Source organism: Heterodontus francisci, chromosome 25, assembly GCF_036365525.1.
Source record: "Heterodontus francisci isolate sHetFra1 chromosome 25, sHetFra1.hap1, whole genome shotgun sequence".
NCBI classification, from domain to species: Eukaryota; Metazoa; Chordata; class Chondrichthyes; order Heterodontiformes; family Heterodontidae; genus Heterodontus; species Heterodontus francisci.
Window position 1 is genome coordinate 65,659,645 of NC_090395.1, and position 24,411 is coordinate 65,684,055.

General features: G+C 44.1%; 1 pseudogene; it reads right to left on the reverse strand.

Annotated features, from left to right (window-relative positions):
* The window catches only part of LOC137384036 (uncharacterized), a 234,460-nt pseudogene that overhangs the window by 162,184 nt on the left and 47,865 nt on the right, over positions 1 to 24,411 (reverse strand).

A 24,411-nucleotide genomic window follows, 5' to 3' on the forward strand; every position in this document is an offset into this window, starting at 1 on the left:
GGAATTCATCACAAGGAGAAATAAGTAGAGGCGGGTGAAACTAGTTTATTTTACAGCAAGTGGGAGGAGGTGGCGTACTGATAATGTCACTAGGCTAGCAACCCAGAGCCTCAGGCTAATGCTGTGGGGACATGAATTCAAATCCTACCACGGCAGATGGTGAAATTTGAATTCAATTAATAAATCTGGAATTAAAAGCTAGTCTAATGGTGACCATGAAACCATTGCTGATTGTTGTAAAAACCCATCTGGTTCACTAATTCCTTTAGGGAAGGAAATCTGCCGTCCTTACCTGGTCTGGCCTACATGTGACTCCAGACCCACAGCAAGGTGGTTGACTCTTAAATGCCCTCTGAAATAGCCTAGCAAGCCATTCAGTTGTATCAAACTGCTACAAACTTCTAAGAAAGAAAACAAACCTGGAAATACCACCTGGCATTGACATGGGCACCGGAAATGACAACGGCAAACCCAACCCTATCTACCCTGCAAAGTCCTCCTCACTAACATCTGGAGAGCTGATCCACAGATTAGTCAAGCAACAGGCTGACATAGTCATACTCACAGAAGCATATCTTTTTGACAAGGTCCCTGACACCACCATCACCATCCCAGAGATGGCAGCACAGTGATATAAAATTGAGAGGGAGTTAGTTGCCCTGGGAGTTCTCAACATTGACTCTGGACCCATGAAGTCTCATGGCATCAGGTCAGATATGGGCAAGAGATCCTCCTGCTGATTACCACCGACTGCCCCCTGCCTCGGCTGATGAGTCAGTACTCCTCCATGTTGAACACCATTGGAAGAAGCACTGAGGGTGGCAAGGGCGAAGAATGTACTCTAGGTGGGGGACTTCAATGTCCATCACCAAGAGTGGCTCGGTAGCACCACTACTGCCTGAGCTGGCCGAATCCTAAAGGACATAGTTGCCAGACTGCGTCTGTGGCAGGTGGTGAGGGAACCAACCAGAGGGAAAAACCTACTTGACTGCGTCCTCTCCAATCTACCTGTCGCAGATTCATCTGTCCATATAGTATTGGTAGGAGTGACCACCGCACAGTTCTTGTGGGGACAAAGTCCCAACTTCACATTGAGGGTACTCACCATCGTGTTGTGTGGCACTACCACTGTGCTAAATGGGATAGATTTCAAACAGATCTAGCAATTCAAAACTAGGCATTCATGAGGCACTGTGGCCCATCAGTAGCAGCAGAATTATATTGAACACAATCTGTATTCTCATGGCTTGGCATATCCCGCTCTCTATCATTCCCATCAAGCTGGGGGACCAACCCAGTTCACTGAAGAGTGCAGGGGGGGTGCATGCCAGGAGCAGGACCAGGCACAACTAAAAATGAGGTGTCAGCTTGGTGAAGTGACAACCCAGGACTACTTGCATGCCAAACAGCGGAAGCAGCATGCAATAGGCAGGGCCAAGCGATTACACAACCAACAGATTAGATCTAAACTCTGCAGTCCTGCCACATCCAATCGTGAATAACAAAGAACAAAGAACAAAGATAATTACAGCACAGGAACAGGCCCTTCGGCCCTCCAAGCCTGCGCCGATCCAGATCCTCTCTCTAAACATGTCGCCTATTTTCTAAGGTTCTGTATCTCTTTTCTTCCTGCCCATTCATGTATCTGTCTAGATACATCTTAAAAGACTCCATCGTGCCCGCATTTACCACCTCCGCTGGCAATGCGTTCCAGGTGCCCACCACCCTCTGCGTAAAGAACTTTCCACGCATATCCCCCCTAAACTTTTCCCCTTTCACTTTGAACTCGTGTCCTCTAGTAATTGAAACCCCCACTCTGGGAAAAAGCCTCTTGCTATCCACCCTGTCTATACCTCTCATGATTTTGTACACCTCAATCAGGTCCCCCCTCAACCTCCGTCTTTCTAATGAAAATAATCCTAATCTACTCAACCTCTCCTCATAGCTAGCGCCCTCCATACCAGGCAACATCCTGGTGAACCTCCTCTGCACCCTCTCCAAAGCATCCACATCCTTTTGATAATGTGGCGACCAGAACTGTACGCAGTATTCCAAATGTGGCCGAACCAAAGTCCTATACAACTGTAACATGACCTGCCAACTCTTGTACTCAATGCCCCGTCCGATGAAGGAAAGCATGCCGTATGCCTTCTTGACCACTCTATTTACCTGCGTTGCCACCTTCAGGGAACAGTGGACCTGAACACCCAAATCTCTCTGGACATCAATTTTCCCCAGGACTTTTCCATTTACTGTATAGTTCACTCTTGAATTGGATCTTCCAAAATGCATCACCTCGCATTTACCCTGATTGAACTCCATCTGCCATTTCTCTGCCCAACTCTCCAATCTATCTATATTCTGCTGTATTCTCTGACAGTCCCCTTCACTATCTGCTACTCCACCAATCTTAGTGTCGTCTGCAAACTTGCTAATCAGTCCACCTATACTTTCCTCCAAATCATTAATGTATATCACAAACAACAGTGGTCCCAGCACGGATCCCTGTGGAACACCACTGGTCACACGTCTCCATTTTGAGAAACTCCCTTCGACTGCTACTCTCTGTCTCCTGTTGCCCAGCCAGTTCTTTATCCATCTCGCTAGTACACCTTGGACCCCAAGCGCCTTCACTTTCTCCATCAGCCTGCCATGGGGAACCATATCAAACGCCTTACTGAAGTCCATGTATATGACATCGACAGCCCTTCCCTCATCAATCAACTTTGTCACTTCCTCAAAGAATTCTATTAAGTTGGTAAGACATGACCTTCCCTGCACAAAACCATGTTGCCTATCACTGATGAGCCCACTTTCTTCCAAATGGGAATAGATCCTATCCCTCAGTATCTTCTCCAGCAGCTTCCCTACCACTGACGTCAGGCTCACTGGTCTATAATTACCTGGATTATCCCTGCTACCCTTCTTAAACAAGGGGACAACATTAGCAATTCTCCAGTCCTCCGGGACCTCACCCGTGTTTAAGGATGCTGCAAAGATATCTGTTAAGGCCCCAGCTATTTCCTCTCTTGCTTCCCTCAGTAACCTGGGATAGATCCCATCCGGACCTGGGGACTTGTCCACCTTAATGCCCTTTAGAATACCCAACACTTCCTCCCTCCTTATGCCGACTTGACCTAGAGTAATCAAACATCTGTTCCTAACCTCAACATCCGTCATGTCCCTCTCCTCGGTGAATACCGATGCAAAGTACTCGTTTAGAATCTCACCCATTTTCTCTGAGTCCAAGCATAACATTCCTCCTTTGTCCTTCAGTGGGCCAATCCTTTCTCTAGTTACCCTCTTTCTCCTTATATATGAATAAAAGGCTTTGGGATTTTCCTTAACCCTGTTTGCTAAAGATATTTCATGACCCCTTTTAGCCCTCTTAATTCCTCGTTTCAGATTGGTCCTACATTCCCGATATTCTTTCAAAGCTTCGTCTTTCATCAGCCGCCTAGACCTTATGTATGCTTCCTTTTTCCTCTTAGCTAGTCTCACAATTTCACCTGTCATCCATGGTTCCCTAATCTTGCCATTTCTATCCCTCATTTTCACAGGAACATGTCTCTCCTGCACGCTAATCAACCTCTCTTTAAAAGCCTCCCACATATCACATGTGGATTTACCTTCAAACAGCTGCTCCCAATCTACATTTCCCAGCTCCTGCCGAATTTTGGTATAGTTGGCCTTCCCCCAATTTAGCACTCTTCCTTTAGGACCACTCTCGTCTTTGTCCATGAGTATTTTAAAGCTTACGGAATTGTGATCACTATTCCCAAAGTAGTCCCCTACTGAAACTTCAACAACCTGGCCGGGCTCATTCCCCAACACCAGGTCCAGTATGGCCCCTTCCCGAGTTGGACTATTTACATACTGCTCCAGAAAACCCTCCTGGATGCTCCTTACAAATTCTGCTCCATCTAGACCTCTAACACTAAGCGAATCCCAGTCAATGTTGGGAAAATTAAAATCTCCTATCACCACCACCCTGTTGCTCCTACATCTTTCCATAATCTGTTTACATATTTGTACCTCTATCTCACGCTCGCTGTTGGGAGGCCTGTAGTGCAGCCCCAACATTGTTACCGCACCCTTCCTATTTCTGAGTTCTGTCCATATTGCCTCACTGCTCGAGTCCTCCATAGTGCCCTCCTTCAGCACAGCTGTGATATCCTCTTTCACCAGTAATGCAACTCCTCCACCCCTTTTACCTCCCTCTCTATCCCGCCTGAAGCATCGATATCCTGGGATATTTAGTTGCCAATCATGCCCTTCCCTCAACCAAGTCTCAGTAATAGCAATAACATCATACTCCCAGGTACTAATCCAAGCCCTAAGTTCATCTGCCTTACCTACTACACTTCTTGCATTAAAACAAATGCACCTCAGACCACCAGTCCCTTTATATTCATCATCTGCTCCCTGCCTGCTCTTCCCCTTAGTCACACTGACTTCATTATCTAGTTCCTTACAGGCTTTAGTTACTACCTCCTTACTGTCAACTGACCTCAATTTGTTCCCATCCCCCTGCCACATTAGTTTAAACCCTCCCCAACAGCATTAGCAAAAGCACCTCCAAGGACATTGGTTCCAGTCCGGCCCAGGTGTAGACCGTCCAATTTGTAATAGTCCCACCTCCCCCAGAACCGGTCCCAATGTCCCAAAAATCTGAACCCCTCCTTCCTGCACCATCTCTCAAGCCACGCATTCATCCTGACTATTCTTTCATTTTTACTCTGACTATCACGTGGCACTGGTAGTAATCCTGAGATTACTACCTTTGAGGTCCTACTTTTTAACTTGGCTCCTAACTCCCTAAACTCTGCTTGTAGGACCTCATCCCGTTTTTTACCTATATCATTAGTGCCTATGTGCACAATGACAACTGGCTGTTCACCCTCCCCCTTTAGAATGTTCTGCAGCCGATCTGAGACATCCCTGACCCGTGCACCTGGGAGGCAACATACCATTCGGGAGCCTCGTTTTCGACCACAGAACCGCCTATCTACTCCCCTTACAATCGAATCCCCTACGACTATAGCCCTTCCACTCTTTTTCCCGCCCTTCTGAACAGCAGAGCCAGCCACGGTGCCATGGACCTGGCTACTGCTGCCTTCCCCTGGTGAGCCATCTCCCTCAACAGTATCCAAAACGGTATACTTGTTTTGGAGGGAGATGACCGCAGGGGACTCCTGCGCTGCCTTCCTGCTCTTTCTCTGCCTTTGGGTCACCCATTCCCTTTCTCCCTCAGCAATCCTCATCTGCGGTGTGACCAATTCACTAAACGTGCTATCCACAACCTCCTCAGCATCTCGCATGCTCCAAAGTGAGTCCATCCGCAGCTCGAGAGCCGTCATGCGGTCTAACAAGAGCTGCAGTTGGACACACTTCCTGCACGTGAAGGAGTCAGGGACATCAGCCATGTCCCTGAGCTCCCACATTGAGCAAGAGGAGCATGACACGGGTCTGAGATCTCCTGCCATTTTTAATCTTAAGCTTAACTTAGTTAAATGAAAAAGGAACGAAAAGTTTTTGCCAATCACAATAAAACCAGAGAAATCAAAAAAGATTTACCTTATAAACACCCCACCGAGTCCTTTTTTTTTTTGGTTAGAGGAGGAGGGCGGGTGGGAGACACGACAAGTGTGGTGTCTCGGGTTCAGAAACCGCCCAAATATATAGTGTTTTACTTACCCAGCAGCCCCCTGGCCTCCGCCGAAAAACAAAAGGGAATTAAATTTACTTTCAAACCGACCTTCCCAGCTGCTCACTCGCTCACACTCTGCTCCCGAAAAAGCTGCTGCAATGAAAGGAAAGTTATTTTAAACCGCCCAAATATATAGTGTTTTACTTACCCAGCAGCCCCCTGGCCTCCGCCGAAAAACAAAAGGAAATTAAATTTACTTTCAAACCGACCTTCCCAGCTGCTCACTCGCTCACACTCTGCTCCCGAAAAAGCTGCTGCAATGAAAGGAAAGTTATTTTAAACCGCCCAAATATATAGTGTTTTACTTACCCAGCAGCCCCCTGGCCTCCGCCGAAAAACAAAAGGAAATTAAATTTACTTTCAACCGACCTTCCCAGCTGCTCACTCGCTCACACTCTGCTCCCGAAAAAGCTGCTGCAATGAAAGGAAAGTTATTTTAAACCGCCCAAATATATAGTGTTTTACTTACCCAGCAGCCCCCTGGCCTCCGCCGAAAAACAAAAGGAAATTAAATTTACTTTCAACCGACCTTCCCAGCTGCTCACTCGCTCACACTCTGCTCCCGAAAAAGCTGCTGCAATGAAAGGAAAGTTATTTTAAACCGCCCAAATATATAGTGTTTTACTTACCCAGCAGCCCCCTGGCCTCCGCCGAAAAACAAAAGGAAATTAAATTTACTTTCAAACCGACCTTCCCAGCTGCTCACTCGCTCACACTCTGCTCCCGAAAAAGCTGCTGCAATGAAAGGAAAGTTATTTTAAACCGCCCAAATATATAGTGTCTTACTTACCCAGCAGCCCCCTGGCCTCCGCCGAAAAACAAAAGGAAATTAAATTTACTTTCAAACCGACCTTCCCAGCTGCTCACTCGCTCACACTCTGCTCCCGAAAAAGCTGCTGCAATGAAAGGAAAGTTATTTTAAACCGCCCAAATATATAGGTTTTACTTACCCAGCAGCCCCCTGGCCTCCGCCGAAAAACAAAAGGAAATTAAATTTACTTTCAACCGACCTTCCCAGCTGCTCACTCGCTCACACTCTGCTCCCGAAAAAGCTGCTGCAATGAAAGGCTGAATGGTGGTGGACAATGAAACAACTGGTAGGAGGAGGAGGCTCCACGAACATCTCCATCCTCAAAGATGGGGGAGCCCAGCACATTAGTGCAAAAGAAAAGACTGAAGCATTTGCATCCATCTTCAGCCAGAAATGCCAAGTGGATGATTCATCTCAGCCTCCTCCTGAGGTCCTCAGTATCACAGATACCAGCCTTCAGCCAATCCGATTCACTCCACATGATATCAAGAAACGACTGAAGGCCCTGGATACTGCAAAGACTATGGGCCCTGACAACATTCCTGCAATAGTACTGAAGACCTGCGCTCCAGATCTTGCTGCACCTCCAGCCAAGCTGTTCCAGTACAGCTACAGCATTAGCATCTACCCGGCAATGTGGAAAATTGCCAAGCATGTTTTGTGTGCAAAAAGCAGGACAAATTCAAACCGGCTAATTACTGCCCTATCAGTCTACTCCCGATCATCAGCAAAGTGATGGAAGGGGTAATCGACAGTGCTATCAAGTGGCACTTGCTCAGCAATAACCTGCTCACATGCTCAGTTTGGGTTCCGCCAGGGCCACTCAGCTCCTGACCTCATTACATCCTTGGTCTAAACATGGACAAAAGAGCTGAACTCAAGAGGTGAGGTGAGAGTGACTACCCTTGACATCAAGACAGCATTTGACCGAGTAGGGTATCATAGAGCCCGAGTAAAACTGGAGTCAATGCGAATCGGGGGAAAACCCTCCGTTGGTTAGAGTCATACCAAGCACAACGGAAGATGGTTGTGGTTGTTGGAGGTCAATCATCTCAGCTCCAGAACACCACTGCAGGAGTTCCTCAGGGGTTGTCTCCTGGGCCCAACCATCTTCAGCTGCTTCATCAATGACCTTCCCTCCATCATAAGATCAAATGTGGGGATGATTGCTGATGATTGCACAATGTTTGGCACCATTCACGACTCCTCAGATACTGAAGCAGCCCATGTCCATATGCAGCAAGACCTGGACAACATACAGGCTTAGGCTGATAAGTGGCAAGTAACATTCACGCCACACAAGTGCCAGGCAATGACCATCTCAAACAAGAGAGAATTTAACCATCTCCCCTTGACATTCAATGGCATTACCATCACTGAATCCCCCACTATCAACATCCTGAGAGTCACCATTGACCAGAAACTGAACAGGCCCAGCCACATAAACGCTGCAGCTACAAGAGCAGATCAGAGGCTGGGAATTCTGCGGCAAGTAACTCACCTCCTGTCTCCCCAGTTCCTGTCCACCATCTACAAGGCACAAGTCAGGAGTGTGATGGAATACTCTCCACTTGCCTGGATAGGTGCAGCTCCAACAACACTCATGAAGCTCAACACTATCCAGGGTAAAGCAGCCCACTTGACTGGTACCCCATCCACCACTTTCAACATTCACTCCCTCCACCACCAATGCTTAAAGGCTTAAAGGGGGCGGAATTCTTAAAATACATACAGGAGGGCTTTTTGATCCAGTACGTAGAAATTCCCACAAGAGAAGGGGCAGTACTGGACCTAATGCTAGGGAAGAAGCTGGACAAGTGATAGAAGTGTCAGTGGGGAAGCATTTCAGGGCTAGTGACCATAACTCTGTAAGATTTAAGGTAGTTCTGGAAAAGGACCTGAAATAAAGGTACTGAATTGGGGTAAGTCCGATTTCAGTATGATAAAACAGGATCTGGCCAAAGTGGACTGGGAAGAGCTACTTGTAGGAAAGTCTACATCAGACCAGTGGGAGTCATTCAAAGAGGAAAAATAAGGGTTCAGAGCCAACATGTACCCGTTAAGGTGAAGGGTAGGACCAACAACTCGAGGGAACCCTGGTTGTCAAGGGATATAGAGGATTGCATCAGGATAAAAAAGGAGGCTCAAGGCAGATTCAGAGCGCTGAAAACAGCAGAGGCCCTCAAGGAGTATAGGAAGTGTAGGGGGGTACTTAAAAAAGTAATTAGGAGAGCCAAGATGGGACATGAAAAACACTGGTGGGCAAGATAAAGGAAAATCCTAAGGCATTTTATAAGTATATTAAGGGCAAGAGGACAACCAGACAAAGAGTAGGGCCCATTAGGGACCAAAGTGGCAATCTGTGTGTGGAGCCGGAGGATATAGGTGAGGTTTTAAATGATTACTTTTCATCTGTGTTCGCTATGGAGAAGGACAATGTAGGTGTAGAGATCAGGGAGGGGGTTTGTGATATACTTGAACATATTAACATTGAAAGGGAGGAAGCATGAGCTGTTTTAACAGGCTTAAAAGTGGATAAATCCCCAGGCCCAGATGAGATGTATCCCAGGCTGTTATGTGAGGCAAGGGAGGAGATAGCAGGGGCTCTGACACTAATTTTCGAATCCTCTCTGGCCACAGGAGAGGTACCAGAACACTGAAGGACAGCGAACGTAGTTACCATTATTCAAGAAGGGTAGCAGGGATAAACCAGGTAATTACAGGCCGGCGAGTCTAACATCAGCGGTAGGGAAATTATTGGAAAAAATTCTGAGGGACAGGATTAATCTCCACTTGGAGAGGCAGGGATTAATCAGGGATAGTCAGCATGGCTTTGTCAGGGGGAGATCGTGTCTAACTAACTTGATTGAATTTTTCAAGGAGGTGACTAGATGTGTAGATGAGGGTAAAGCAGTTGATGTAGTCTACATGGACTTCAGTAATGCTTTTGATAAGGTCCTGCATGGGAGATTGGTTAAGAAGGTAAGAGCCCATGAGATCCAGGGCAATTTGGCAAATTGGATCCAAAATTGGCTTAGTGGCAGGAAACAGAGGTTAATGGTCGAGAGTTGTTTCTGCGAGTGGAAGCCTGTGACCAGTGGTGTACCGCAGGGATCGGTGCTGGGACCCTTGCTGTTTGTAGTGTACATTAATGATTTAGACGTGAATATAGGAGGTATGATCAGTAAGTTCGCGGATGACACGAAAATTGGTGGTGTCATAAATAGTGAGGAGGAAAGCCTTAGATTACAGGGCGATATAGATGGGCTGGTAAGATGGGCGGAGCAGTGGCAAATGGAATTTCATCCTGAGAAGTGTGAGGTGATGCATTTTGGGAGGAGTAATAAGGCAAGGGAATATACAATGGATGGTAGGATCCTAGGAAATACAGAGGTCAGAGGGATCTTGGTGTACTTGTCCATAGATCACTGAAGGCAACAGAACAGGTAGATAAGGTGGTTAGGAAGGCATATGGGATACTTGCCTTTATTAGCCGAGGCATAGAATATAAGAGCAGGGAGGTTATGATGGAGCTGTATAAAATGCTAGTTAGGCCACAGCTGGAGTACTGTGTACCGTTCTGGGCACCACACTACAGGAAGGATGTGATTGCACTGGAGAGGGTGCAGAGGAGATTCTCCAGGATGTTGCCTGAGCTGGAGCGTTTCAGCTATGAAGAGAGATTGAAAAGGCTAGGGTTGTTTTCCTTAGAGCACAGAAGGCTGAGAGGGGACATGATTGAGGTATACAAAATTATGAGGGGCGTTGATAGATTAGATAAGAAGAAACTTTTTCCCTTAGCGGAAGGGTCAATAACCAGAGGGCATAGATGTAAGGTAAGGGGCAGGAAGTTTAGAGGAGATTTGAGGAAAAATGTTTTCACCCAGAGGGTGGTTGGAATCTGGAGCTCACTGCCTGAAGGGGTTGTCGAGGCAGGAACCATCACAACATTTAAGAAGTATTTAGATGAGCACTTGAAACAACATAGCATACAAGGCTACGGGCCAAGTGATGGAAAATGGGGTTAGAATAGTTAGGTGCTTGATGGCCGACATAGACACGATGGGCTGAAGGGCCTGTTTCTGTGCTGTACGACTCTATGAGTCAGTGAAGCACAGCAACTGTCAGCTGTGAAACTGACTTGCGATTTTTAAAAAACTGATCAACCATCTACTGTTCCCGCTTTCTGCAACTGTCAAAACTGCTCAGCTAAACAGTAAATTAACATTATTTGTCATCTGACTCCTAATTAATTCTCTTAAAGAGAAAATATTGGTTCTGCTTTTGACTGCAACTTATTATAATTGGGTTTAATCCAAGAAATTTAGTTCTCACTAAAATTAACACTTTCCATCACAACAGCCACATCTAAAAACTCAGTCTGACAGTTGAAAGACCAAGGCTCATCTAAATCTCCCTTCCAACAAATCACTTCCTGTCATTCACCTCCATCATTCTTTCTCATGTTGAATTTTACTTCTTGCAGAGTTCAGAGGATTATTTGCTGTTAACGTAGCAACAGTAACAACTTAATTATTCTTCCATGTTTAATACATCTAGATTAGAGTTTGCAGAATATTACAATCATAGGCGTTTGGTCATTACAACAAACTAGTTCTCTTTATATTCTGCAGCAAACTATTGACATATAATGATATGACTAAAGAAAAATAGAAACTCACCCTTCTTGATTTGCTTCCGGTATGAAAGTAGATAAACAGCCAACACAAGAAGACTGGCCGCCAGCACACCGAGCATAATGTAAGCCAGCCTGTGATACAGAGAATAGGAAAGAGTCAGCGCTGGTTCACAGTTGTTTCTTGGCTATTTATTTAAGGAAAGAAAATTTTGCATTTATATAGTGCCTTTCATGGCCTCGGGATGGCCCAAAGCACTTTACAGACAATGAAGTACTTTTCAACTGTTGTATTGTAGGAAACGTGGCAGCCAATTTGCACACAGCAAGATCCCAGAAATAGTAATGTGATAATGACCTAATAAATACTGGCCAGGTCCTTAGAGTGAACTCCCTTGCTCTTCTTCCAATATTTCCATGGGATCTGTTAAATCCAATTGAGACAGCAGATGTGGTTTAATGTCTCATCTGAAAGATGGCACCTCTGACAGCACAGCACTTCCTCAGTACTGGAGTGTCAGCCGAGACAATGTGTTCTGGAACGGGATGCAAGGTCTCAACTTTCTGGCTCAGTGAATATGCTATCAACTGAGCCATGGTTAATGTGCGGTAAGTTTCACATTTTAAAAACAGAACAAAAGAATACCTGATGACACTGAAAATAATAGAAGCAACAACGGTTTCATGCCCTACATGGATTTCATATACTGATGATCTTCATAGTCAAATTTACACAACAAAGCAGACATAGAGATATGTCCGAAAATAAAATGCATAGATTTTCAATATTTTTTACATCATTAACATTTATCTACAACAACAACTTGCATTTATATAGTGCCTTTAACATAATAAATATACCAAGGTGCTTTACAAGAGCATTATCAAGCAAAATTTGACACCCAGCTACATAAGGAGATATTAGGCCAGATAACCAAAAGCCTGGTCGAAGAGGTAGGTTTTGAGGAGCATCTTAAACGAGGAAAGAAAGGTGGAGAGTCGGAGAGATTAAGGGAGGGAATTCCAGGGCTTAGGGCCCAGGCAACTGAAAACATGACCTCCAATGGTGGAACAATTAAATGGGGAATGCTCAAGATGCCAGAATTGATGAAGACCTCAGGGGGCTGTAGGGCTGGAAAAGATCACAGAGATAGAAAGGCATGGAGGGGATTTGAAATCAAGGAAGAGAATTTTGAAATTGAGGCATTGTTTAACCCGAGCCCATGTAGGTCAGTTAGTACAGGGGAGATGGGTAAGTGGGACTTGGTGTGAGTTCGGACACGACCAGCCAAGTTTTGAATGACCTCAAATTTGCAGAGGGTAGAACTAGTTAAACCAGGCAGGAGTACATTGGAATAGTCAAGTCTAGAGGTAATAAAGGCATGGATGAGCATTTCAGCAGATAATATAAGGCAAGAGCAATGTTAAGTTAAAAGAGGTAAAAATAGGCGGTTTTAGTGATGGTGTGATTATGTGGTAGGGAGAGGGATGGAGTTTGTAGTAAGTATTGAAGACAATGTCTTCCAAGTATTTACTTGGAGGAAATTTCTGTTCATCCAGCACTGGATGCTGGCCAAGCAATCTGACAGTTTAGAGAGATGGAGGGGTCAAGAGTGGTGGAGATGAGCTAGAGCTGTGAATCGTCAGTGTACATGTGGAAACTAATGTTGTGTTTTGGGATGATATCGTTGAGGGGCAGCACGTAGATGAGAAATAGGAGTGGTACAATGATGAATCCTTGGGGGGGGCACCAGAAGTAATGCTGTGGGAGCAGGAAGAAAAGTCATTGCAGGTGATTCTCTGACTATGACTAGGTAGATCAGAATGGAACCAAGTGAGTCCAGTACCACCCAGATAGATGAAGGTGGAGAGATGTTGGAGGAGTATGGTGTGGTCAACCGTGTCAATGGCTACAGACAGATCGAGAAGGATAGTGTTATGATCCTATAGTTATTTTTGGGAAGAATGCAGTGTGCCTTTAAGGCTGGAAAGGGCGTCATACTGCTTTAAGGCAGCAAACGCCAGAAACTGATTCAAAGCGTGTATTCTCGTTGCCCGGGCTACAGCCATTCAGAGAATATGGTTCAAAGAGAGCATTCTCGTTGCCCGGGATATAGCCATTCAGGACCAGAGATCAAGAAATACATGGTTACAATTTAATTTTGAACTGGCTTATAGTGGAAACAGACTGTTCTAATGCACTGAGAGACAGACAGACAGCTGTGTGTTAGCACCTGAAAGGAGTGCTCTCAGACCATTTAAACTGAAGGAAGAGAATTTAGTCTGTTTATTTATTATTCTCTCTCAAAATTCTAAAAAGCCAAAACAAAACAGAGATCTCTGATAATCTAAACTGAAGGAAGGGAAGTTAGACTGTGACAATCTTTTATCCCTCAAAAATTCTACAGCCAAATTGATTCATTAAAAAAAGTTTTTGCAAGTTGTTAATTGTTGAAATTCATTGCTGGAGAAGGAGCAACTATTTGGACTTCTGAATTAGACTACAGACTGCTCTACTGTTGAAGAATGTTTTTTTCCCCGTCAGACGGCTGCGAGGACTTCAAGCAACCTTGGACTGTTCCACATCCGGCAGGAGCGTAAATCTGCAAGGACTCTAATTTTTTTCTACTTTAAAATTTGTTTATATCTTAGTAGTGTTTAAGAATTTAGTTTTTCTAATTAAACAGTTAATTTGTCTATTTAAAGACACCTGGTTTGGTTAGCCTCATTCAGGGGGTTAATAGATGGTATGATTTGGTTGGGTCTTTCTTTAATTTGGAAAGTTTTAAAATGATATGTTAGGTGAACTGTGGAGGGATGGGATTGAATTAACAGTGCGTTTCTCCCACCACAATCAGAATCGTATATTTTGTTTGGAGGCTTTGACTGGAGTGGTCGGTCATAACAATAGTTTATCTTTTTCAAAGTCGACTTGGTAAGAGTCACTTTGGTACTATGGTGGGAGTGGAAACCTGATTGGAAGGATTCAAACATGAAGTTCCCAGAAAGATGGGCACAGATTTGGGAGGTGACAAAATGCTCAAGGACTTTGAAGCGGAAAGGGAGATTGGAGATGGGGCAGTAGTTTGCTAGGACAATGGGATCAAGGGGTGTTTTCTTTTGAGGACGGGGTGATGACGGCAAACTGCATGTGCTAGAAATCTGAAAGAAAAACTGAAGTTGCTCGAAATGCACAGCAGGTCAGTCACCATATGGGGTGAACAGATGTGTTTAGGTTCAGGTGTGAACTGGAATTCTAAAGACGTGACTGCACCCAAAGCATAATATTGTCCATTTTCTCCACAGGTGTGGACTGACCTGCTGTGTGTTTCCAGCAGTCACTGTTTCTGTTTGACATCTAGTTGGTGTTTACTCCTTATTACCATTGTAACTTCAAAGACCCAATTCCTTAGTGTTTACATCGGACTACAACTTCTGCTGCTTATTGCTGACAGCTCAGGCTAATAACATGAAAATGATAAGTGAATTATGCCAATTGAGTATGCACATCCCAAACGCATTGGGTGAAATTTATAGCCACGGCACATGAAATAGAGAAACCTCCTCCAAGTCCTGACTCAAAATGTCACGGCTAAAAACGAGTCCCCTGCCTTCAACATCCAAGGGGTCACTATTAACTGGAAGTTTCACTGGACCAGCCTTGCCAACATTGTCACTACAAAAGCAGGGTAGAGGCAGGGTACTCTAACCCAGTGGCTCACCCACAATCCTTCAAAGCCTCGCCATCAGCTGCAGTGCTCAAGTCGGGAGAGTGATGGAATACTCACCTTGGATGGGTGCAGCTGTAACAGCATTCAACATTCACCACTATTTACGCCAAAGCAGTCCACGTGGCCAGTGCCGCAACCGCTGAGCTCAATATCCATCCCTCCGCCATGGTGCACTGAAGCTGCAGGACATACTATCTGCAGGCCACACTACAGCAATGCCCACATCCTAACCACCTATTTAGAAAAACTTGCTAACATTACTTGAAATCACTTCTTTGCCCAATGCCTTGTACCACCCAAATGGGCAAGGCAAGCAACATCATTAGAACATCAGCTCTTCTAAGTTGCACACTATTCTGCCTTCTTAATATATAGTTGTTTTTTTACTATTGTTAGTTCAAGATCATGGAATTTTTTAACATCACTGTGGGAACATAATGAGCAGATTAAGAAGACGGCCCCGGACCACCTTCTCAGGGCAACAAGCGGTGGGCAATAAATGTGACCTTGCCAGCATTGCCCACCTCCCAGGAACAAATTTTAAGAAAAGAAATTTCCTGTATTTGTAGTGACCGAATTTGACCAAAGCTGCAAGATGTCTCTACCTAGTGATACCAGGAGCTGTGCAGATATATCACTGTAATTTTTCCCTTTCATAGAGAGATACAGCACTGAAATAGGCCCTTTGAGTTTGTGCTGACCAACAATCACCCACTTATACTAATTCTATATACCCATATTCCCTACCACATCCCCAACATTTTCCTACTACCTACCTACACTAGGGGCAATTTACAATGGCCAACTTACCTATCAACCTGCAAGTCTTTGGCTGTGGGAGGAAACCGGAGCACCCAGCGGAAACCCACGCGGTCACAGGGAGAACTTGCAAACTCTGCACAGGCAGTACCCAGAACCAAACCCAGGTCACTAGAGCTGTGAGGCTGCGATGCTAGCCATTGTGCACTGTGCCGCCCTTTCACCAGCAGAAATGCTGGCAAGGTAAGTTTGACAAGTACATCTTATCTCACGCCATGAGATTATGTTAGTGGTGAAGTAATCATGGGGCATATTAACCATCTGATGGAGGTGCTCACTTCTTATTCCTATTTCCCACAAGAAAGAATAGCACCTTTGTTAAGAAGCTAACACAACAGCATGATGTAAACCCAGCCAACATTTCCATTCTGAAGAGCTATATTGCAAAATAATAAATGATTTTCATTTCTTATACCAAAAATGTTAAAGAACATTCAATATCTCACATGGAAGCTGTGTCAATCAAAACACAAACAATGAGAACATTGTACCTTTTAGTAAAGTTGGATCTTGAAGATTGGTTCTGATTATCAGCTGAAATTTTATTTGTACTTGTGGAACGTGTAGTTGCTGCTAATTCACAAGAATATTCAGATCCTATTGAAACAAGGGAGTAACATTCAGATTCACCTCATTTTCACTTCTAATCAACCAAGAGAGCATCATTGACAAATAGAAGCTCATTACTTGAGGAAAAGCCTGGTTAATATAATGGATTTGGATAATTTAATTTCTGTGTAATTTCCCCCTCTCTGGTAGCAAGGAGAGATGATGCTGACACTGGGCAGAAACCCATTTTTATTGATAAATTCTGTTTCTTTTCCATATCTGACAGTTGGTGGCATAGAGCTACAGTTGTGTCCATTAAAGGGCTTACGTTGCTGGGACCACAATCCAGATATCCCTTTTCTTTGCCCTGTGCAAATGTAAAGTTCCAATCAGGGAGCTGGCCCCTGCCACCACTGGAAAATGTTTTGCTGGGGAGCCAACACCATGATTCTGTCCTGGAAGGATGTCCTTGGTGGAAAAAGAATGTTACCTGAGCATTAAGTGCATAAAGAAATATCAGAGCAGGAATTACTGCTGTTGACATTAATGGACAAGCAGTTCATTTTCATATAGTGTCTCTCGGTTCACAGAATGTCACATGGGCACATTAAATTGTCACCTGCCACATGACAATGGACATTTCCTGTATCTAGGGGCTGGTTTTCTGAGCTTGCTGTAGTGACAGGAAACCTCACTCACCGGCAGTGGATATCACAAAATCCAGCCAGTGACTTACTGTCGATTTAATTATAATGATCAGTGTTGCTGGCAGGAGAGACTCCCCACCTCCAGTGGGCACTCAGATAATTGGCTCAGGTGTGATTTAATTAAGTAATTTGTTTCAAAATGTAAGAAATGACCTGCATTGATACAGCACCTTTCACAACCGCAGGACATCCCAAAGCGCTTCACAGTCAATGAAGTAGTTTATTTCAGTGTAGTGTTACAATCAGGTGAGGAGGGTGGCAAGGCTCCCTTCTTGTCCCTCTCCTTGTTTGACAGCAACAGGGTTTATTTCTTTTAAACAGTGAATGTGCTTACCAATTTAGTGAGTGTTTAACCCTTTTAGGTGCTATGATCATAAAAGAACCAATCGGACACATTTTCTTGAGTTTAAACAAGTGAGAGGTTAGTTTATTGTACTTAAATCAAAACCCAATCTAAGTGAAAATAATAATCTACATTTCTACTTTCTCACTCACACACACACACACACACACACACACACACACGGGAATCACACAGACACATAAATAGGTTACAAAGTGATGGAGAATAGATTGGTTGGATTAGCGTCCAGAACAAATAAAATAAGATAGATTCTGTGGAGTGTGGTAATTCAGTCGACTTCCAGCTAAATTCGTGGTCCTGAAGTTTCTGGTTGGTCGAAGTGCACTTACAGCTGGTCCACCTGGTTCAGGGTTTTCTTATGTAAATGTTTTTTCTCCCTGGAGTCTCTGCCTGCAGTAATGATAGGCTTGGATGTTTGCAGCCCGCAGACAGGATTCGAACTTTACAGCATTACCTGGAGAAAGAGAGAGAGACATCCCTTTTGGGATCCTGCACTGATTAGCTCTCAAAGCTTGACTGCTGTGTCCAAAAGAAACTCCAAGTTTTCACAGAGATGGACAGACTGTCACATGATTGTCTCAGTATATTCTTTGTGGAACTTTATTGAGATTCAAGTCTAAGAATTTCAATGTCTCTCAGGCCTTTTTGTTTCAAAGTTTCAATACCCCCTTGAGGTTTTTCTCCACTAGTGTGAATATTCCAAGATGGCTTTGAATGTCTTGCTAATGAAAGCGATATCAGGTAGTCCATTCAATTGTTCAAGCCATTGTTCTGGATGAAAGCGTCTTTAGACATGCATCTCCACTTCAATACATTGGAATGTGAGGTATTTCAATGCAAAGTGTGGCGGCCGCCTGAGCTGCCAGTTTTTTAAAAGTTGGATGTGGGATTCCAACTTTCCTTTTGGAAGTTTAATGTAGGTTTCCAAACAATGAATTAAAATCATCATTCAGCATAGCACAGTAGTCATGGTTGTAATATAGAGAAACCTGGGACCTAATTTGTGCACAGTAAAGTCCCCAAACAGCAATTGACCAGATAACCTGTTTTTCAGTGATGTTGGTTAATGGGTGAAATTTATTAAGACACCAGGATAACTTGCCTATTCTTCCTTGAATGGTGGCATGCAATCATTTATCTTTACCTGAAAGAACAGGTAGGTCCTCAGATTAACATCTCATCTAGGCAAAAGCACCTCAACAGCATATGGTGGATAATGGTATCTACCTGAAATTTAGCTCTGAAGGGGAACTTGAACCCACAACCTACTAGCAGCAGAAGTCAGGGTGCTACCAACTGAGCACCTGTGACACTTACATTTCAAATGCAGTTTATAGGTGAAATTTCTACCTGATATTCTTCCCCTCTGATAGCTAATTCTTTTTACTTCATGGGATGTGGGATCACTGGCATGGCCAGCATTTGATGCCCATTCCTAATTGCCCTGGGCTTGCTAGGCCATTTCAAAGAGCAGTGGGTCATGGCTGTGGGTCTGGAGTCATATGTAGGCCAGACCAAGTAAGGACAGCAGATTTCCTTCCCTAAAGGGACATTAGTGAACCAGATGGGTTTTTACAACAATCAATGGTATTTTCACGGCACCATTACTGAGACTATCTTTCAATTCCAGATTTTTTGTTAGTTAATTAAGTGAATTTAAATTCCACCTGCTGCCATGGTGGGATTTGAACCCAGGTGCCCAGAACATTAGCCTGGGCCTCAGATTACTAGTCCAGTGACGTTACCACTGCGCCGCCATCTCCCCCCTTATCATTTTTAGCATATGCAAATTTAGAGGTACTACTCTTTTTCTGACCTTTTAGATGTTCCTCAGTGAAAAGACTGATGAACAAACTGCTTCCCGCTCTGAGGAAAATTGAACCGCTACATTCAAATAGCCTAAGATCCTCCTTTTTCAGAACCAGGGTCATTGTTTCACAGTGACTGAGTAATTCACTTTTTAGTACATGGAATTCTGAGATTTTGACTGGCAATTTGGAATGATAGAATTTTACAGCACAGAAAGAGGGAATTCAGCCCATCGCTATTGACTCTCTCAAAGAACTCCCCCCTTTGTCTCATTGCCTGTCCTTTCCCCACACCCTCCTAAATTTGCTTCTTTTCACTTCCTTTTTAAAAGTGATTATTGATTCTGATTCTGACATTCTAATTGGGAATTCTATCTCCCAACAACCAATTGTATCACCTATATTTTCCCCTTTCCTTTTGGTGATGATCTTAAATTTATGCTCTCTACTTGCTCACTCACTAGTGGAAATAGTTAGTCCCAATTTATCGTAAAAAAGACCCTAATAATTTTAAATTCCTCCACTTAACCTCTGTTCTGATGTTTCTCTCCTCATAAATAAAACCTCTCAGTGTGCTGCCAATTGCTCTCTATCCCTGACATACTTCCTAATCTAGGACACAACTGTTGGAGGTTGCACTTCTCAATTCCATCTGCTAGAAACAGGCGTATTGGTTTATGAAGATGCAGTCAATCAAATTCCATTTTAATTTCATGGGATTACTGGATTTTCTGCAACTGTTTATGCATGTTAGCGATATTTTATGTAAAATGTCCATTTCCATGGAAAATGCAGATCAGTGGCCTTAATCATAATTGGTGAAGGACCAAATAGAATGAATTTGGCCAGTTGCAGTTTCATAGAGTGACTGAAGGAATTTATCCAGTGGCGAGATTAGATCAACATTAATTAAAAGCATTAAGTTACCATATTGTTTGTTTACAGTAACACTTACCAATGCTGCTGATTTGTGTCTTATAACTGCAGCTCCTGAAGACTGACACGTTAACCATTTCACTGGATTTTTCTCCCTGATTATTTGAGGCTGTGCAGTAATATTGATGATGTTGCTGTGTGAAGGATTGACAACGTAGATCCAGTTTATTGGTGTCAGAGATCTTTGAATCTTCAGACGGGGTCTTTTCATACCATGTGTACTGAATGGGAAAGGATCCCTGGACAGACTCACAGGAGACGGACACTGAGCCCCCGGAACATGAGAGATTTGGTGGTGATAAAAATCTAAGTACAGGAACAGACACGGATTCTGCGGGAAAGAAACAAACATTCAGATACTGACTGAACAGCTAAAAATCAAATACTCTTCAATTTTCAGCACTTCTGTACCTCAGCCAGGGCCTGTCATGTTGTAATCTCACCAGCACATCTACCTCTCCATATCTCTCCATCCTCCTCATAGCCGGAACTACCATGTGAACCATTGTATCAGAACATAGCAGGGCTGCAAATCAGGACAGCAGCAATGATACTGAGAATGTGTCAATGTGAAAATCGAGGCTAACAATTTCAATAGCAGGTAGCCAGCCTCCAATGCTGTTTAATTGTTTGACTACAGAATGTGAACTAATTGGAGACTCTTAGATAAACAAAGCAGAAAATGAGGCCAAAAAATTGTCAGATATCTATTATATGTTTTGTGGCTTTAGATCAAGAGTGTAATTGTGAATGATTTCATTTAACTGCAGTTGAAATGGAACGCTTTGGCCTGAAATATATGCGGAAGCATGAAGGGAGTGTGTGCGCAGCCAGGAAATTTGGGAGTACTGGGGAAGTGGTTGTAGTCTTGTCAGCGATGCTCAAACCCTATGAACGAATTTTTTAAAACGGGCTTAGGCGCTACCACATTACAAAGTTTACAGGCAGATGCTCAGCTGTCGTAAACTCTCTGAACAGCAGTACTTTTGAAGGCTGAGGTTGTCATGTTAGATGGGGGTCAGACATCTGCAGCCTCCTATAGGAAGACCTGCTGCATGCCGGATCTGGTGGCCAAGCATCACCAGTGGCTGTGAAAGTGACCACCACTCTCAGCCTTTATTGGCTCAGGTTCCAGGGTACTATCAGTGACATATACAGGATCGTCCAGTCAGCTGCACACAAATTTATAAGGCAGGTGACTGATGGGCTGTTTGGCAGGGCTGGAAATGATCTCAACTTTGCCTCTGATAACCCCAGTGAGAATAGGCAGGTGCTCAGGTTTATGTTTCTGGCTGCTCGCCACTGGTGCAGAGTGTCGTCGACTGCACGCAAGTGACAGTCTATGTACCCCCAGAGCAACCAGGAGTATCCATCAACTGCAAGGACTTCCACTCCATCAACGTGCGGGTGGTGTGCCACCACAAGAAAAGGTACATGCAGGTATGTACCAGATTCTCAGGGAGCTGCCATGATGCTTTCATCCTGTGGCAGGCCAACTCCATGACCTCTTTGGACATGCAGGCAACCTGATGGGGATGGCTGCTAGGAGACAAAGGGTACCAGCTTTCAAACCCATGAGAACCCAACCAATGAAGCCCAAGAGAGGGGGATAGTGTCTGTTGCAGGTGGAGGGGGAATAGGGGAAGGTGCGGTGCTGCCATCCTGGGCCGCCAACCTTGGTTGGCACAGTTCTTACAAATATGTCCCACCCCCTTGTGTGGCACCCTGTCTGAGATCCAGAAGTTGTGAAAGGCCACCCCCTGGAACTCTACACTGAAATGGCCCTCCATGACCTCAATGCAGCTGCAGTCACTCACATTGCTGCTGGGATACTAGGAATTTCATATAGCTGTATTGTTCAGTTAGTGATAAACACTGGATCATTGTAACTACTACATCCACTGGGCCCTCTCATTCCCCACTGCCAATCCCACTGATACAAAGCAGACCTGTTACCAATCCACTGCTCATCACTGCAGCCCCTGCCCCGTTGGTCCCCGCAAGTGAAAAGCTGAGTTGCTCTGCAGGAACCAAAAATGGACAAGCGGGAAGTGGTGCCAGGTAATGGATTTTATGTGGTTCTACTATAAACTATAGAGCAGTTATAATAGAGTAGTTCTAGAAAATAATTACCCGAATACAGACTGGGTCAGTAATAGTTTGAAGGGCAAGGAGCTGGAAGAGTTTCTGAAGTGTATTCAAGAGACTTTTTTAGATCAGTATGTTTCCAGCCCAACGAGAAAGGAGACATTGCTGGATCTGGCTTGGGGGAATGAGAGATCAAGTGGGGAGCATCTAAAGCACATCAATCATAGTATCATAATGCTTAGGTTAGTTATGAAAAAAAATCAGGAGCAATCCAGAGTAAAAATTATTAATGGGTGAGTGTTAGTTTTAATGGGGTGAGAACGGATCTGGCCCAGATAAACTGGAGTTAAACATTGGCAGGCAACGTTGTAATGGAACAATGGGGTTGCTTTCAAAAAGGAGTTAGTTTAGGTACAGTCAAGGTACATTCCCATGAGGGGGAAAGGTAGGACGAACAAAGCCAGAGCTCTCTGGATGAGGAAAAAGGTGGAGAGTAAGATGATGCAGAAAAAGCATGCATATGATAGATGCCAGGTTGATAATGCAAGTGAGAACCAGGCTGAATACAGAAACATTCTGAGGGGAAGTGGGAAAAGAAATAAGAGAAGCAAAGAGAGAGTATGGGAAGAGGCTGGCAGCTAACATGAGAGAGCATCTGAAAATCTTTCACAGGCAGTTAAATAGTTAAAGTGTAGTAAACAGAGGAGTGGAGCAGATAGCAACCAATAAGGAGGTTTATGCATGGAGGCAGAAGGCATGGCAGAGGTACGAAATGAATACTTTGCATCTGTCTTTACCTGAAAATCATAATGAAAGAGGAAATAGTTGAGACACTGGATTGTCTAAAATTGATAAAGAGGAAGTATTAGAAAGGCTGCTGATAAGCCACCAGTACCAGATCAAATGCATCTGAGGAAACTGAGAGAAGTTAAGGTGGAAATTGCAGAGGCACTGGCCATAATCTTCCAATCCTCCTTAAATACAAGGGTGGTATCAGAGAACTGGAGAATTGCAAATGCTACACCATCTACAAGCATAAGTCAGGGGTGTGATGGAATACTCTCCACTTGCCTGGATGGTTGTGCTCCAACAACACTCAAGAAGCTCAACACCATCAGGACAAAGCAGCCCACATGATTGGCACCCCATTTACAAACATTCACTCCCTGCACCATCATCATACAGTGGCAGCAGTGTGTACCATCTACAAGATGCACTGCAGCAACTCACCATGAACGAATAAAAATAAATCCTTATTCAAAAAGAGAGTAAGGATAAGCCCAGCAACTACAGGCCGGTCAGCTTAACTTCAGTGGTGGGAAAGCTTTTAGAAACGATAATTCTGGATAAAATTAACAGTCACTTTGACAAATGTGGATTAATTAAGTAAAGCCAGCAGAAATTTAAAGGCAAATCATTACCATCATTACCTAACTTTATTGATATTTTTGATGAGGTAACAGAGAATGTTGATGTAGTCTTCGTGGACTCCCAAAAGGCACTTGATAAAGTGCCACATAACAGGCTTGTCAGCAAGGTTAAAGCCCACGGAATAAAAGGGACAGTGGCAGCATGGATATAAAGTTGGCTAAATGACATGAAATAGAGAATTGTGGTGAACAGTTATTTTTTGGACTGGAGGAAGGTATATATTCTGGGGCTCCCCAGGAATTGGTATCGAAACCACTATTTTTCATGATCCACATTAATGACTGGGACATGTGTGTGAAGAGCACAACTTCAAAAGTTTCAAATGACACAAAGCTTGGAAGTATAGTGAACGGTGAGGAGGACAAGGTGCTTAAGATCACAAGGCTATTTGGCATGCGGGCCGCCATTTTTTTAGCCAGGTTTGGCATGGGCACTTAAAACCCAGCGCAGAGTCTGTGGATGGAATCTATGTGATTGTGCACCTGTACTCACCTTTCCTGACTGTTTAGGTCATTAATGTGTATCTGCACTGAACACAGGAACATGGTACAAGTCCCTGCTGCTGACCTCAAGCATGTTGAATTGATGCCAGCAGCAAGTGAAAGATGATCATGTGTATAATTATCACTTAAAACGTTCTTACTGCGACATTTGTAATTCATGTCTTTGCTCCCCCACAGGGCGTTCAAGAGTCCACAGGAGGTGCTCTAGGAAGACGAATCCCCAGAGGAGGTCACTCCCTCTGAGGGTGAACAGTCACAGCACTCACCCAGACCGTGCGTCAGCTCAGATACAATTTGGTGAGACCATGGAATAAAATA